The sequence below is a fragment of the Musca domestica genome, unplaced genomic scaffold (assembly GCF_030504385.1).
Source record: "Musca domestica strain aabys unplaced genomic scaffold, Musca_domestica.polishedcontigs.V.1.1 89, whole genome shotgun sequence".
In the NCBI taxonomy this organism is placed as follows: domain Eukaryota; kingdom Metazoa; phylum Arthropoda; class Insecta; order Diptera; family Muscidae; genus Musca; species Musca domestica.
Genome location: NW_026712430.1, coordinates 889,505 through 902,057, shown reverse-complemented (window position 1 = coordinate 902,057; position 12,553 = coordinate 889,505). Strand labels below are relative to the sequence as shown.

Sequence of the window (12,553 nt, the reverse complement as noted above, 5' to 3'; positions counted from 1 at the left end):
CAACACCGAAATTACTTCTTGTCAAACGCATTTTACAAACATATGTGTGGCCGTACAGCTTTATCTATAAGGATTACTAGTTGTGCAACGCCATGGTAGCCTAGTGCAACAACATTTTTAAAGCAAAATGTCATATAGCTTGTCTACATTGAGTCTATTGAGTTAAGAAACATAATATCATGTAACATTTTCATCAGAAAATATTTAAAGATACATTATGTTATTATAAAAATTATTATATTAAATTAGACATTGTAAAATTAATGTATTTTCAACATTAGATTACTATTATACTATAGAATCAATGCTCCTTATGTGAATTGCACTCTCTACAAACCAATCGACCCACTGACATCAACACTCAGTTAACACATTAAAACAAACAACAACAATGTATAAAAAAGAAACTATTAAAATGTATTCAGCATTTGTTATGACGTCATTTTATGTTTGATAATGGCCAATCTATTGACACATACCAACCAAACGGCCGATTGTCTCGGCTGTCTAGTGTTTCTCTTGTCAATCACCAAACTCTTATTAGAATAATAACGGTGAGGAGGGAGACGTAATGCTACACACCCACCGCCATGTATTATAAGTTAGGTTTTTTTTTTTTTGTATCTATTTTGTTTATGTTTATTTTCTTATAGTTGTTTTGTTTGCAAATTTCGCCGGTTTTTTTTTTTGTTTTTTTTTTTCTATTATAGGCCTATTATTATGTATTTTGGCTAGCTCGTTTGTCTAATGAGTTGGGGTATTTGAACTTATGCTCTTTGAGATAACAGGGCAACACACAAATGATGAAATTAGGAATAACAACAAAAAGACAGGGTTATATTAATTCGGTAATATAATTGTAACATAGACTGATTGAATGAAATATTTTGGAAAACAATTATTATTATTGGTAATACTGGTGAAAACCTTAAGACGCCTCTCTTACGTATTATGTGGTTATTGTTGAAGAATATTCTTATCTTTTTATAACATTTACAATGTCTGATGCTACTTGTCTGCGGTTGTGGTTAATTACCATTAAAAGAGCACTTGAGGATTGGTATTATGAAATAATGTTAAATGATAAAAATGATGTTTAAAGGCATTTTCCTAATCAAAGATGTTACAGACGGCATCTTCTTGTATTTTGTTGCAGCATGTGTTAACTCAATAGGAAAATGATGCTGAAGCCAACAGCAGCGAGGCGAGTTCATGTACTCATGCATTTTGCAAATGGCAGACATTTGGTGATTTGCCGATTTTTGTTTGATGTTCGTGTTTTCGTTTCAACACAATTGTAGTAGATTTTTATTTTTGCAAAAACGCAGAGTTCGCCTAATCGGTGGTCGGCCATTCACTTCGTAATTTGCCTCACACTCTGGGGTGACCATGCCCGCCGTCCTGTGCCTGGTAGTGATGAAGTGGGGGGGGGGTTTGCTTTGGTTTTCTGCTTTGCATGTGTGTGTGCATATGTTAATGATCGTGGTAATATAACAATTTTAGCTGAAAAATTCTTTGTTTTGTTGTTGTTTTTATATGTACTCTCAACGTGCAATTTTTAACGTTCAAACGAACTTTCAAGGTGATATTTGTGAGTTAAGTATTTTCTGTTTTGTTGTTTAATGATTTGCAATGCTTCATGTGTTTACAAAACAAATTTGATTGACAAATTACAATTTTTTAGAAGTCGGCCATATGCAGTCTGAAATTTCCATTAAGCATCGTGCAAAATCGAGGCAATGGCAACAGGAAACCGATATTAATGAACTCATTTTGCTCGGGTCATTGAGGTTACATATTATAAATTCAAAATAACTTAGCATGTAACAAGAGGAGATTATCAGGTTTTTTTTGTTAGCTCTATCCTATCTGCAATTGGTCAGTGACAATATTAAATGTCAATATAAGTTATACGCATTGTGACTGGTTTAGATACCCAACATGCAAACATGTATTTTTTTTAATAAAAAAATAAATAAATATATAAATAAAAATTTAAATTTTGACGTTATTTTCTTCTTTTGTAGAAATGGCGGAAGGCAATGGCGACTGGTAGAAGATATTAATCAAAAATCAGAAGATCGTGGTGATGGTGAAAGAACACAGGATTACCCAAAACTGTTGGAATATGGCTTAGATAAAAAAGTAAGTGAAGTATCTGAATAGTAAACGATTTTAATCATTTACCTCCTTTTGAAGACTCTGAGCTTGTTTCTGTATGTCCATGCGAAAGAAACACCATTCCAATAAGTTCCACAAACACATGAGAATGGTGTTTTTCTTGCGCATTCACTTTCGTATCGACACACGGAAACAGGGCCTCGATTTTTCTTTCCAGAAACTAGCTCTGTCCGATTTCTGAATAATTTAAGAAAGTTTTTAATCAAGTAAAAAGACAGAAGTGCCATACTTAATATACTTTTAATTAATCTATTTTTTAAATATCCCTTCAACTTTCTTCTAGGTTGCCGGTAAACTTGATGATATTATAAAACAGGTAAACTCGCCCATGTAGAATTAGATGAACGCGCACTGGATGCGCTCAAAGAGTTTCCGGTTGATGGTGCCTTGAATGTATTAAGTCAGTTCCTTGAATCAAATTTGGAACATGTATCGAATAAATCTGCCTATTTATGTGGGGTTATGAAAACCTATCGACAAAAAAGTCGAGCCAGTCAACAGGGTGTACCGACACCAGCCACAACAGTGCAAGTTAAAGGACCAGATGAGGAAAAAATCAAAAAAATCTTAGAACGTACCGGTTATACTTTAGATGTAACCACGGGTAAGTAGAAAACATTGTTGTACTAAATATGGTACACACTAGCGAACATATTTTATTGCTGTCGTACTATACTTCATATTTTCAAAAAATACAAGTTTGGTTCTCAGAAAGACTTGATACTGCCTTTTAATAAACTCAACTCAAAACAAAAAGAGTTATAATCGGAACCAATGAAGTTAGAAAAAAGAGATTTACGAAGGAGCTGGATCCATTTCTAGTTGTTTCTTTTGCTAAATAAATTCATCTGCAACAGCACAAATTTGAATAAATAACTCTACCTTAAGTAGAGTATATATTATCGATAATGAAATTTTGCGATAATTAATTACGTCATACACTTAACTTTTTATGAATGTTGGGTAGTCGACTGATGTTTCAAATGCGTACTTAATAAGTGGCATGTTTTCTAGTGTAGCCATAATCACCAACAATTCTCCTTTTTTGTATAGGCCAGCGCAAATATGGTGGACCACCACCCAATTGGGATGGTCCAGTACCAGGTAACGGTTGCGAGGTATTTTGTGGGAAAATACCAAAAGATATGTTTGAAGATGAACTCATACCCCTGTTCGAAAACTGTGGCACCATCTGGGATCTACGATTAATGATGGACCCCATGACCGGTACAAATCGTGGCTATGCATTTGTAACATTCACCACAAGAGAAGCTGCATCGAATGCCGTTAAACAGGTATTTATATCAATTACTTTAATTCAGAACCTTATAACTCTCAATCTCTGTCACTACGTTCCTCCTTCTTCCTACATATATGTATAAATCTTTGCCACGTTCCTATAACTGTAACTATTTGTTTTTTTTTTTTTGCTACAATTGTAAAATGCATTGTCAATAAGAAGTTCAGTAAATTATTTATTATAATAATTGATATTTTAGGTTTCATTTTTTAAAAAATTCTACATATTTGTCTTGTTTAGGCATACGACTATTGGTTACATCTATAGAAAAAAATAAAATAATATTTAATTGTATTTAAAATAGTATTTTAGGTATCTAACTCTATACGATCTTCAATTGGAATACAAACTATTTTTCTTTTTGTTTTACTACAAGCTTCTTATATGCTTACATGTTACATGAAATTTTGTATACTTTATTTAGCTTATTTTTATTATAACAAGAAGCAAACTTTTAGTTTGAAAAGAATCCATGCAATGGCTTGATTATGAATGGTAAAGGAAGCTCCATAATGAATGATGTATTCCTATTATTCATAACTGAGCCATTAAACATTTAATAGTTGTTGATATTCTACATTTTTTTGGCTTGATGCAAGTTGCATGAGATTTTTTCTCCCAAGTTATATAGATCAAAAAAAAAAAAAAGAAAAGTTTTATGAAACTAAATCTATGTTTGAAATATTTAAAACAATGAACAATTTTTTTGCGGTTTGAAAAGAAGTCTCTCTCGAAAAAAAATACCCAAAATTCCAAAAACCAAAACAAGTCTAATTCCTTTTGATAGTCAAAAAATTACACAAAACCTTTCCTCTTGCATTTTTTAATTTTTACTACTTAGTTTAAACCCCTCCCTTTTTGTATTGTATCGTATCCCGTAATTTACATGGTATGTGATAAATTAGAGAAACAATTAAATTTAAAGGTTCACTTTAATTCATCACATACTACATTCAGAATAGTATCCTATTTAAGACTGTATATTCCCTTAATTTATAAGATATACATATTTTTTTCTACTACTTGCACAATTATTCTTGTAACAAGGATCATTGAAAACGACGATGACGACGAACAATGATATTTTTTTTTGTTCACTTCCAAGTCCTTGTTATTTCTTCGTACATTTGGGCACAATTTTAGGTTATTTATACAGAATGCCAGTAGCAGAATTTTACATTACAAATCAAATGGGCTACCAACAACTACAATAAAATTCTAAATTTATTTTATCATGGCGCAAGGAAAATTTATTATGTAATAAACTCTACATTTTTTCTCGCTCCTCTTTGCATTCATTCCACCTCCACCATAGCATTTCGTCGCATTTAAACTGTTTTCAAAAGTCACATGGATGTTCGAAAAAAAAAAACGTTTTTTTTTTTTCTTTATTATTGAAAACTTTTGTAGTAGCTGAGTTTACCTAACATTTCCATCTCACTCACCTCCATTTTTCTCCAGCGTTCATATTTCAGTCTTCTCTTTGTTTGATTTGAAAACAGATAACAAAAATGCATATTTTCCTTAATCTGTTTGTCATCGTGTCATTGCCTCCTATTCATGTAGTTAAAGACAGTTTTGTCTACATTTTCAGCTGTTAGTTTAATTTGTCTGGTTTTATTTTACTATAAGCGTTTTGATGAAACAAAAACGAGCATGCCCTCCCCTATAAAATCTAACCAAATTTCTTTAATTTTCCATTTTCTTCCATTTTCCTATCACCACTTCGTTTAATCATATGTTTAAGTTAGTTTACACGTGTTAACATTGCATTTTTTTATTAAAAAAATCGTAAAAAAAAATATTTTGGAATCGCTGCAAAATTTTCGGAACATTAGAAATCTTCAAAATTCAAAATTGGTAAATACAAAAACAAAAAAGCACCATCCTTCCATTTTTATATCCTTTAACATTAATTTTATTTTATATTGTTTTGGTTATACATTTTTTCTTCTCTTAGCAAATATGTCAATTGTATAATCAGCTGATTTGTAAAATGATATATATTTTAAATTTGCAGTACAAATAACTTTTTTTTGGAAATATTCATACCTATTGTACTAAGTTAAAAATATTAGATTACATATTGAAGTCATAACATTTCACACATTATTGGGAATTTATTATGACAGTCTATAGACAATTTTCAGTTGAATTGTCCAGTTAGCTTGGGTTGAAGTAGTTGCTGATTTCTTAAATTAGATGCACAATTTGCTTCGTGATAACATGATATTAGAATAATGAATAACACTGTTTTATCAACAGACCGCTTTAATATGTCAGCTATTTACAAATTAGTCAATGACGTAACGTAAGGCAGATCTTTTAAACTAACATGTTTCCCTACCACAAAATAGCTTAACTTAAAGGAGAACAGTCTTTTGAAATATCTTTGAATAAATTTGTTATACACTCCACCATAGTATGGAGGGTATATTAAGTTTGTCATTCCGTTTGTAAAACCTTGAAATATACATTGTAGGCCCCACAAAGAATATATACTTGATCAGCATAAAATTCTATGTATATATAGCGATGTCCATCCGTCTGTCCATCTAGGTAAATTACTCTAGCTTCCGAATGAAATGAAATAGGTTGATAAAATTTTACTCAAATGTAAAATGCAGGACTTTTGGTATTGAAAGTGGGTTATGTAGGTCCACGTTTTAGTATAGCCCCGATATATTGGTACCTCCCAATATTCGGTATTTTTATGATTTCAGCGACATTTTACACGGGAAATGTTTCAAATTTGGTACTTGAAGTTCGTAGTGTGTAGGTCCACGTCTTCGTATAGCCCCCACATAACGGTACCTCCCGATATTCGGCATTTTGATAATTTTAGCGACATTATTCACCGGAATTGTTTTAAATTTGGTATTTGATGTTCGTAATGAATACTACAGCCTATGACAGAAAATTGTCGGTGCAGGTCCACGTCTTCGTATGGCATCAATCGAATCTTTTAGAATTGGATCTTCAATGTTACTCTCGATTCAATGAGGGGAATATATTGAATAAATGTAATATGAAAAGATGAATTTTCTTAGGTTCTTGAAATACAATTGACATATATATTTGCTTTATTATATTTGTAGTTAATTTATTTGTATTTTTTTTATTTTTTAGTAATTTCCTGTATAATTTGTAAAATCATCTTTTTTTCATAATCTTACACATTTTCACTCTATTTTATTACATTTATTTTCATATTTAAAATTGATCTTCATTAATATTTTTTAATTTCCTCAATGTATTAATTACTTAAGTTTTTATTTTTTTTGTTACAACACAATTATATCCAACATCAAGAAATCCCATTATTATTATTGTTTTTCCCCACACTCTTTTTCTCTTTCCCCAAAATATATATAACTTTAGCTCGATAATCATGAAATAAAACCCGGCAAGTGTCTGAAAATTAATATAAGTGTGCCCAACCTGCGCCTGTTTGTAGGCAATATACCCAAATCAAAAGGCAAAGAGGAGATTTTAGAGGAATTTGGTAAATTAACAGGTAAATTTATGAATACAAAATTCTATAACTTCTTTTTTTCAAATTATTAAAATTAATAATTGTCATGGATTTTCATGTTATTTCGATAAGAATTTCCATGATATTAATGATAATGGTAAGCGTTAAAATAATATTTATTGTACGCAAATTGGCATATAAAACAAAAATCCAATTGGCTATAATGTATTTGTAATTGGCTAACAAAAAACCAATTGGCTCTGGGCGGGTTCGTTTCTTTTGTAGTCTACGTTGAATTTTAGCCTAAAAGTATGCTGCGTTTTTTAAATTCAATTTAAGCTACTTCTACGTTGAAGCCATTTATAATGGTAATTTCTTTATTATAAGAAATCAATTATTATGGAGCTTTTTTATAATGGTAAAAGCAAGTGTGGACATAGCCTCAAAATTGTGTGTCCTGGTGAGGATTGTGTAAACATAGGAGATGTCATGACGCACTGCATTTTCTTTCCCCCTATTATTTCTAATGATTATAATTTTCAAATTAAGGAACAAGCATATATAACAAAACAAATTCTATGTTGACGTCAAATGAAAGAAGGAAATTCAGGAGAGACTGAAGAAAGTGTAAAATTATTCTTTTTGTGTACGACCTTTCAAATTACAATTTTTTTTTTTGCCAAAAAATATTTTTAGTTATGCTTTATTATATGTGTACATAAACATTATAATTTATATATTACTTTCCTAATAAATTATTATACTTCACGCATAACATCAATATTATCATTTGCACCAATACATAAATCCATTATTCCGAGACTATCTTTTCAAATTCTGCGTTCTACTTTATTTCATCGTATCTAAATAGAATGAGATAAGTGTAGGGCAATATTTTTCGCATCGTCATTGTAATTTGGGCTACGTTTTTATTAAAAAAAAACAATAATTAATATTTAAGCGTAGCACAAATATCCCAGGAATCGGGTTGCCAACCCATTATTTTAACAAGAACATATCGTACAAAATAATTAGTTATCTGCCACTAAAAGTCTTTATATATACATAACGATTTTTGGTGGCCAAATTACAGCTAGAAAATCTAGGACCTGCCATTTTTAAAAAGTGGGGGCTAACCCGATTTGTAATGATTTTTTGTCTGGGATTGCAATGATAAAGTATGTACAAAAATACTCCCAGTGCTTTATTCAACTTTCTTTGTATCCTTTAATATTAAAATTATTTATGCATTAAAAAAAAACATTTCGTTAACCTTTTTTTAAACGGGGCTGATAACCCATCTGTATTATGTTCTTATTATTGTTGATTCACTTTCACAAATTACATTTTGTAAGCATATTTTACACATCATATTCATTCAATATTTGATGTTTAAACAAAATATAAAACTATTACATTTTTAAAATCTATTATTTTATAAATATTAAAGTTCTTAATTCCTACATGTTCCAAATTATTTCATTTGGCCATTCACAATAAACCGATAAGAATAATAGTATTTCTACAAATCTCCAGTCATTAACTTTTGTATGAGAATTAAAATAAATATATATAACTTGTATTCTATTCTAAATCAAAATATCACGTACTGTACACAGTTTAGACTAAATCATACATAGTATGTTTTTTATTGCCTTACCTTATTAATAACTATATATTTTCTGGCAAATTGTATGGTGGAATGTATTAACGTTGTTTTTCTAAAAAAAACATTGATCGTTTATAAATTCGTAATAATTATCGTATACATTACTAAGTCTCTGGATGAAGTTAAGACTTAATTCTCTCTTAACAAAGAACTTGCTAAATAAACACAAATGTGAGGCAAACATTTTGACAGTTGATTAAAAAAAAAATAAAATAAAAAATTCTCATTTTAACCGACCGTGGAGGTTCGAAGGGTTCGTGCACTCTCCATAGTCCTTACCATGGTGGGGATTCGATGGCATTGAAATACCAGCTACTGAAAATATTTTTTTTACCGGTTATAAATACATTTTATACTATACTACTGTTCATTTAAAAACATACAGGGTGAGATAAAAAAACTTCAACAAAGTCAAACGCCATAGTTTTTATTTATTTATTTTTTTTTTTAATTTTATTGAATGAAAACAAAAATGTCAGAAATAGCATCAAATTTTAAGATAAGTTTAGTTTATTTTGGCCCATTCCAGAAGAAACGCTTGTTTGAGGTGATTCACATTTGGTATTTTTTAGTGCCAACCTTGCTTTTCAAAATACTCCAGATACAATAGTCCAACAGATTGGTATCCGGAGATTTTCGTGGCCGCACAAAGGAAATTAAGCGAGGAACCTCATTTTGTAACCATTCTTGGGTGGCTGAGTCCTGTTGGAATGTCCAAGGTCTGCGGACAAAATGTTTGCGTGCCCAAGGCTTTAATACACCCTCCAGAATATTTTAGCGATAATATTCGGCATTTGGTGCACATTTTCAGCAAACACGACAATTTTATTTGTTTACAAACTGCTGGACAACGAATGTTTTCTCATCGGAGAAAACCAAATTCGGCAGTTCACCTCTTTCGGTCAAGCGAAGCAACTCTTTAGCTCTTTTTAGTTATTTTTCTTTCTGTTGCGGTGTAAGTTCTTTACTTTTCGAACCATATCTGCTGATGTTGCTGTTTTCTTCCGTCCACTTCCTTGATGTCGGGCTACGCTACCAGTATCACGGTAACGAGCGGTGGTACGAGACACAAAAGATTTATTCACATTTAAATGCTGGAGTGCTCTAACGATAGCCACTTGTTGTTTTCCAGTCAAATATAAAGAAATCACCCTATTACGCTTAAATTCCATCACGAATAACTTTTTTACTGGAAAGTTCCCACGAAAATGCTTTTGTACGCTTGTAAACAATATAATGAGCTATCACGGGAATAATTTTAACAGCTGTCGGACGGGTGGCTTAGAAATGACAGCAGGCTGAAGTTGGTTTTTCCATCTCACCCTGATAAGACGTTGCCATAGGGTCAAAGTTACGAATTCAAAAACAAATGGCATAACTTCCACAAATATGGGTTGTGTCATTAATATTAATTATAATTTGTTATTTTAAATGGTCGAAATTTAGTATTCGATAAATGCCAAAACTAACAGTTTTTCTATTAAGTTAAAATTAGTATATTCCCCTGCAATTTGTCTTTTAAAAATATATAAACAAATCTAAAAAAACGCACTTTCTTACTATAATTAACTTCTAAATTTCAATATCAATATTGTAGATATTCGAATTTTGGTTTTGTGTTTTTAATTTTCCATCAAAAAAATTATTTATTTTAATTTATTCATTTTCATTGAAAACAATCTTTCAATACTATATTATTGAAACTATTGTAAAAAAAATTTAGTATGTTTGACAAAAAAAGGAGATCGAAATTTATTTTAATAATATTTCTGAATATATACATATATTATTTTCCGTTATTATTTGGCACGTAAATATCATTACAAAAAATTCCGATTTGTCCATTGGAAACAAAACGATTGCACACCCCTTCCATTTTCTCACAGATTTTTCAAAATAAGTCAGTTTAAAATTCAAAAAAAAAAAAAAAAAAAAAAAAACAATGTATATTTAAATGTTTTGCAAATTATTCAGTGATTGATGGAAAATTTGTCAAAATCTAATGTTAAGGTTGAAAACCTTTTTTTATTTGAATTTCGACTGAAATATTATTTTTAAATATTTCAAATAAATTATTAAGTATTTCGAATTGTTTGCGTTAATGGAAAGGTCAAAACACTAACTTAATCGTTACGGAAATTCTAAGGCGATTAGTTTTTGTTTTTGTGCATAATATATCTCTCCCCCCAACACCACCACCACCCCCTCTCTTTGTGTGTTTTGTGTATCTGTTGTTGTGTATTTGCTACAATTTTTTAACAATTTCCAGCTGAATGATTATGAAATTCGGAAAGGCAAAAAGATTGGTGTTACGATATCATTTAATAATCACCGGCTTTTTGTCGGCAATATACCTAAGAATAGAGATCATGATGAATTAATTGAGGAATTTTCTAAACATGCACGTAAGTGGTGAATTTTGACAAAAAAAGACAAAATCTAAAAAACTGAAAAATTATAACATTTAATATCTCAAAGAAGAAAAAAGAAAGAACAGGACAAAATAAAAAAACAATACTTTCCCCCCACAAAATAATAAATAAATTAACCAACCAACCCCCTACCTTTAAAAAAACAAAAAAGTGTAAATCAAACCTAACTTCTTTAATCGGTGATAATAAATTGGTAAACAGTAACAAATATAATTGGTTATACAATTTGGTTATATAAAGCGTAAGTTGCATAAATGTTAAAAAAACAGTAACAAATAAAAAAAAAACAAGAAATGTGAAGCCAATTGGTCGAATGAATAATTGGATTTTTGTGAAAATTTTGCAATTTTCGCTTTCCACTCATAATAATTATTATCTGGGACATGAACATAAAAATTCTACTTACAAAATCTTCATCTTCAGGTGAAAATTATATTTTTTTCCATTAGTCCTCAACACCACCCTTTCTTTAGGAAAATCAAAAAGAAACTATTATTCTTTTCAAAATAAATCGAGAAAGATGAAATTTTGTGATTGGAATTTTTGTTGTTTATATATTAAAGATTAATTTCCCATTATCTTTTCGTAATTATAAACAACAAGTCAAAAAATACAACAATAAGAAAAAATTGAAAATATTTTTTGCTACCATTCCTCTGACTAACTCTGTAGCTTGACAATTTTTGTTTGTAAAAAATGAAAATTAAATTTTAAAACTATTAAGAAATTTATCATATAATAAAAAAAAAACAAAAAAACCAAATGCCAAATTCGCTTTTAAAAATAAGAGTATATTTTTTATAAAATTAATTCATTTTAGAAAATGCAATTCAATGTTGACTTTTTTGGTACAATTGAAGAGCTACAGTAACAAAAATGTTAACAAAACTGGTAAGAAATTAAAATTGAACAAAATTAAAAAATACAATTATTATTGGGTTTACTTTCTATCTCTTTTGCCTTGCCCCCTCTCTTCTAATCTTTTTGTCTTCAAAAGCAAACCAAAGTTATGTACATAAAATAAAACAATTTTGAAATATAATCTTCACCTGATAATAAACCTAATTTAAGGTAGAGGTTAAAACGCTTTTTCAAAATAATAAATTTACAACAATAAAGCTTATAAATTCACATTGAACTTTTACAAATAGTTTCAACAATTTTATAAAAATAGTAAATTGAAATCGAAATTCTCAGCATATTATTTTGTATAAAACTTGTTTCGCCTAAAAGTAGGCTTCATTTCGATTTATCCAAAATTCTTTTTATAGCCTTCACCATAGTATGGGAGGGTATATTAAGTTTGTCATTCCGTTTGGAACACCTCGAAGTATACATTTTAGACCACACAAAGTATATATATTCTTGATCGGCGTTAAATTTTAAGACGATTTAGCCCTGTCCTTCCGTCCGTCTGTCCATCTGTGGAAATCACTCTAGCTTCCGAACGAAATGAAGCAGATTGATAAAATTTTACTCAAATGTATATAATGTCT

At 30.0% G+C, this 12,553-nt stretch overlaps 1 pseudogene across 1 annotated transcript in view; it reads left to right on the top strand.

The window, feature by feature from the left end:
• The first annotated feature begins 2,029 nt into the window (after positions 1-2,029).
• The window catches only part of LOC131806793 (heterogeneous nuclear ribonucleoprotein Q-like), a 42,650-nt pseudogene continuing 32,126 nt past the window's right edge, over positions 2,030-12,553 (top strand). Inside the window, exons 1-4 of the transcript XR_009344166.1 lie at positions 2,030-2,145; positions 2,465-2,785; positions 3,235-3,476; positions 6,863-6,998. The product of XR_009344166.1 is annotated as a heterogeneous nuclear ribonucleoprotein Q-like (transcript). The remainder of the gene's footprint in view (positions 2,146-2,464; positions 2,786-3,234; positions 3,477-6,862; positions 6,999-12,553) is intronic.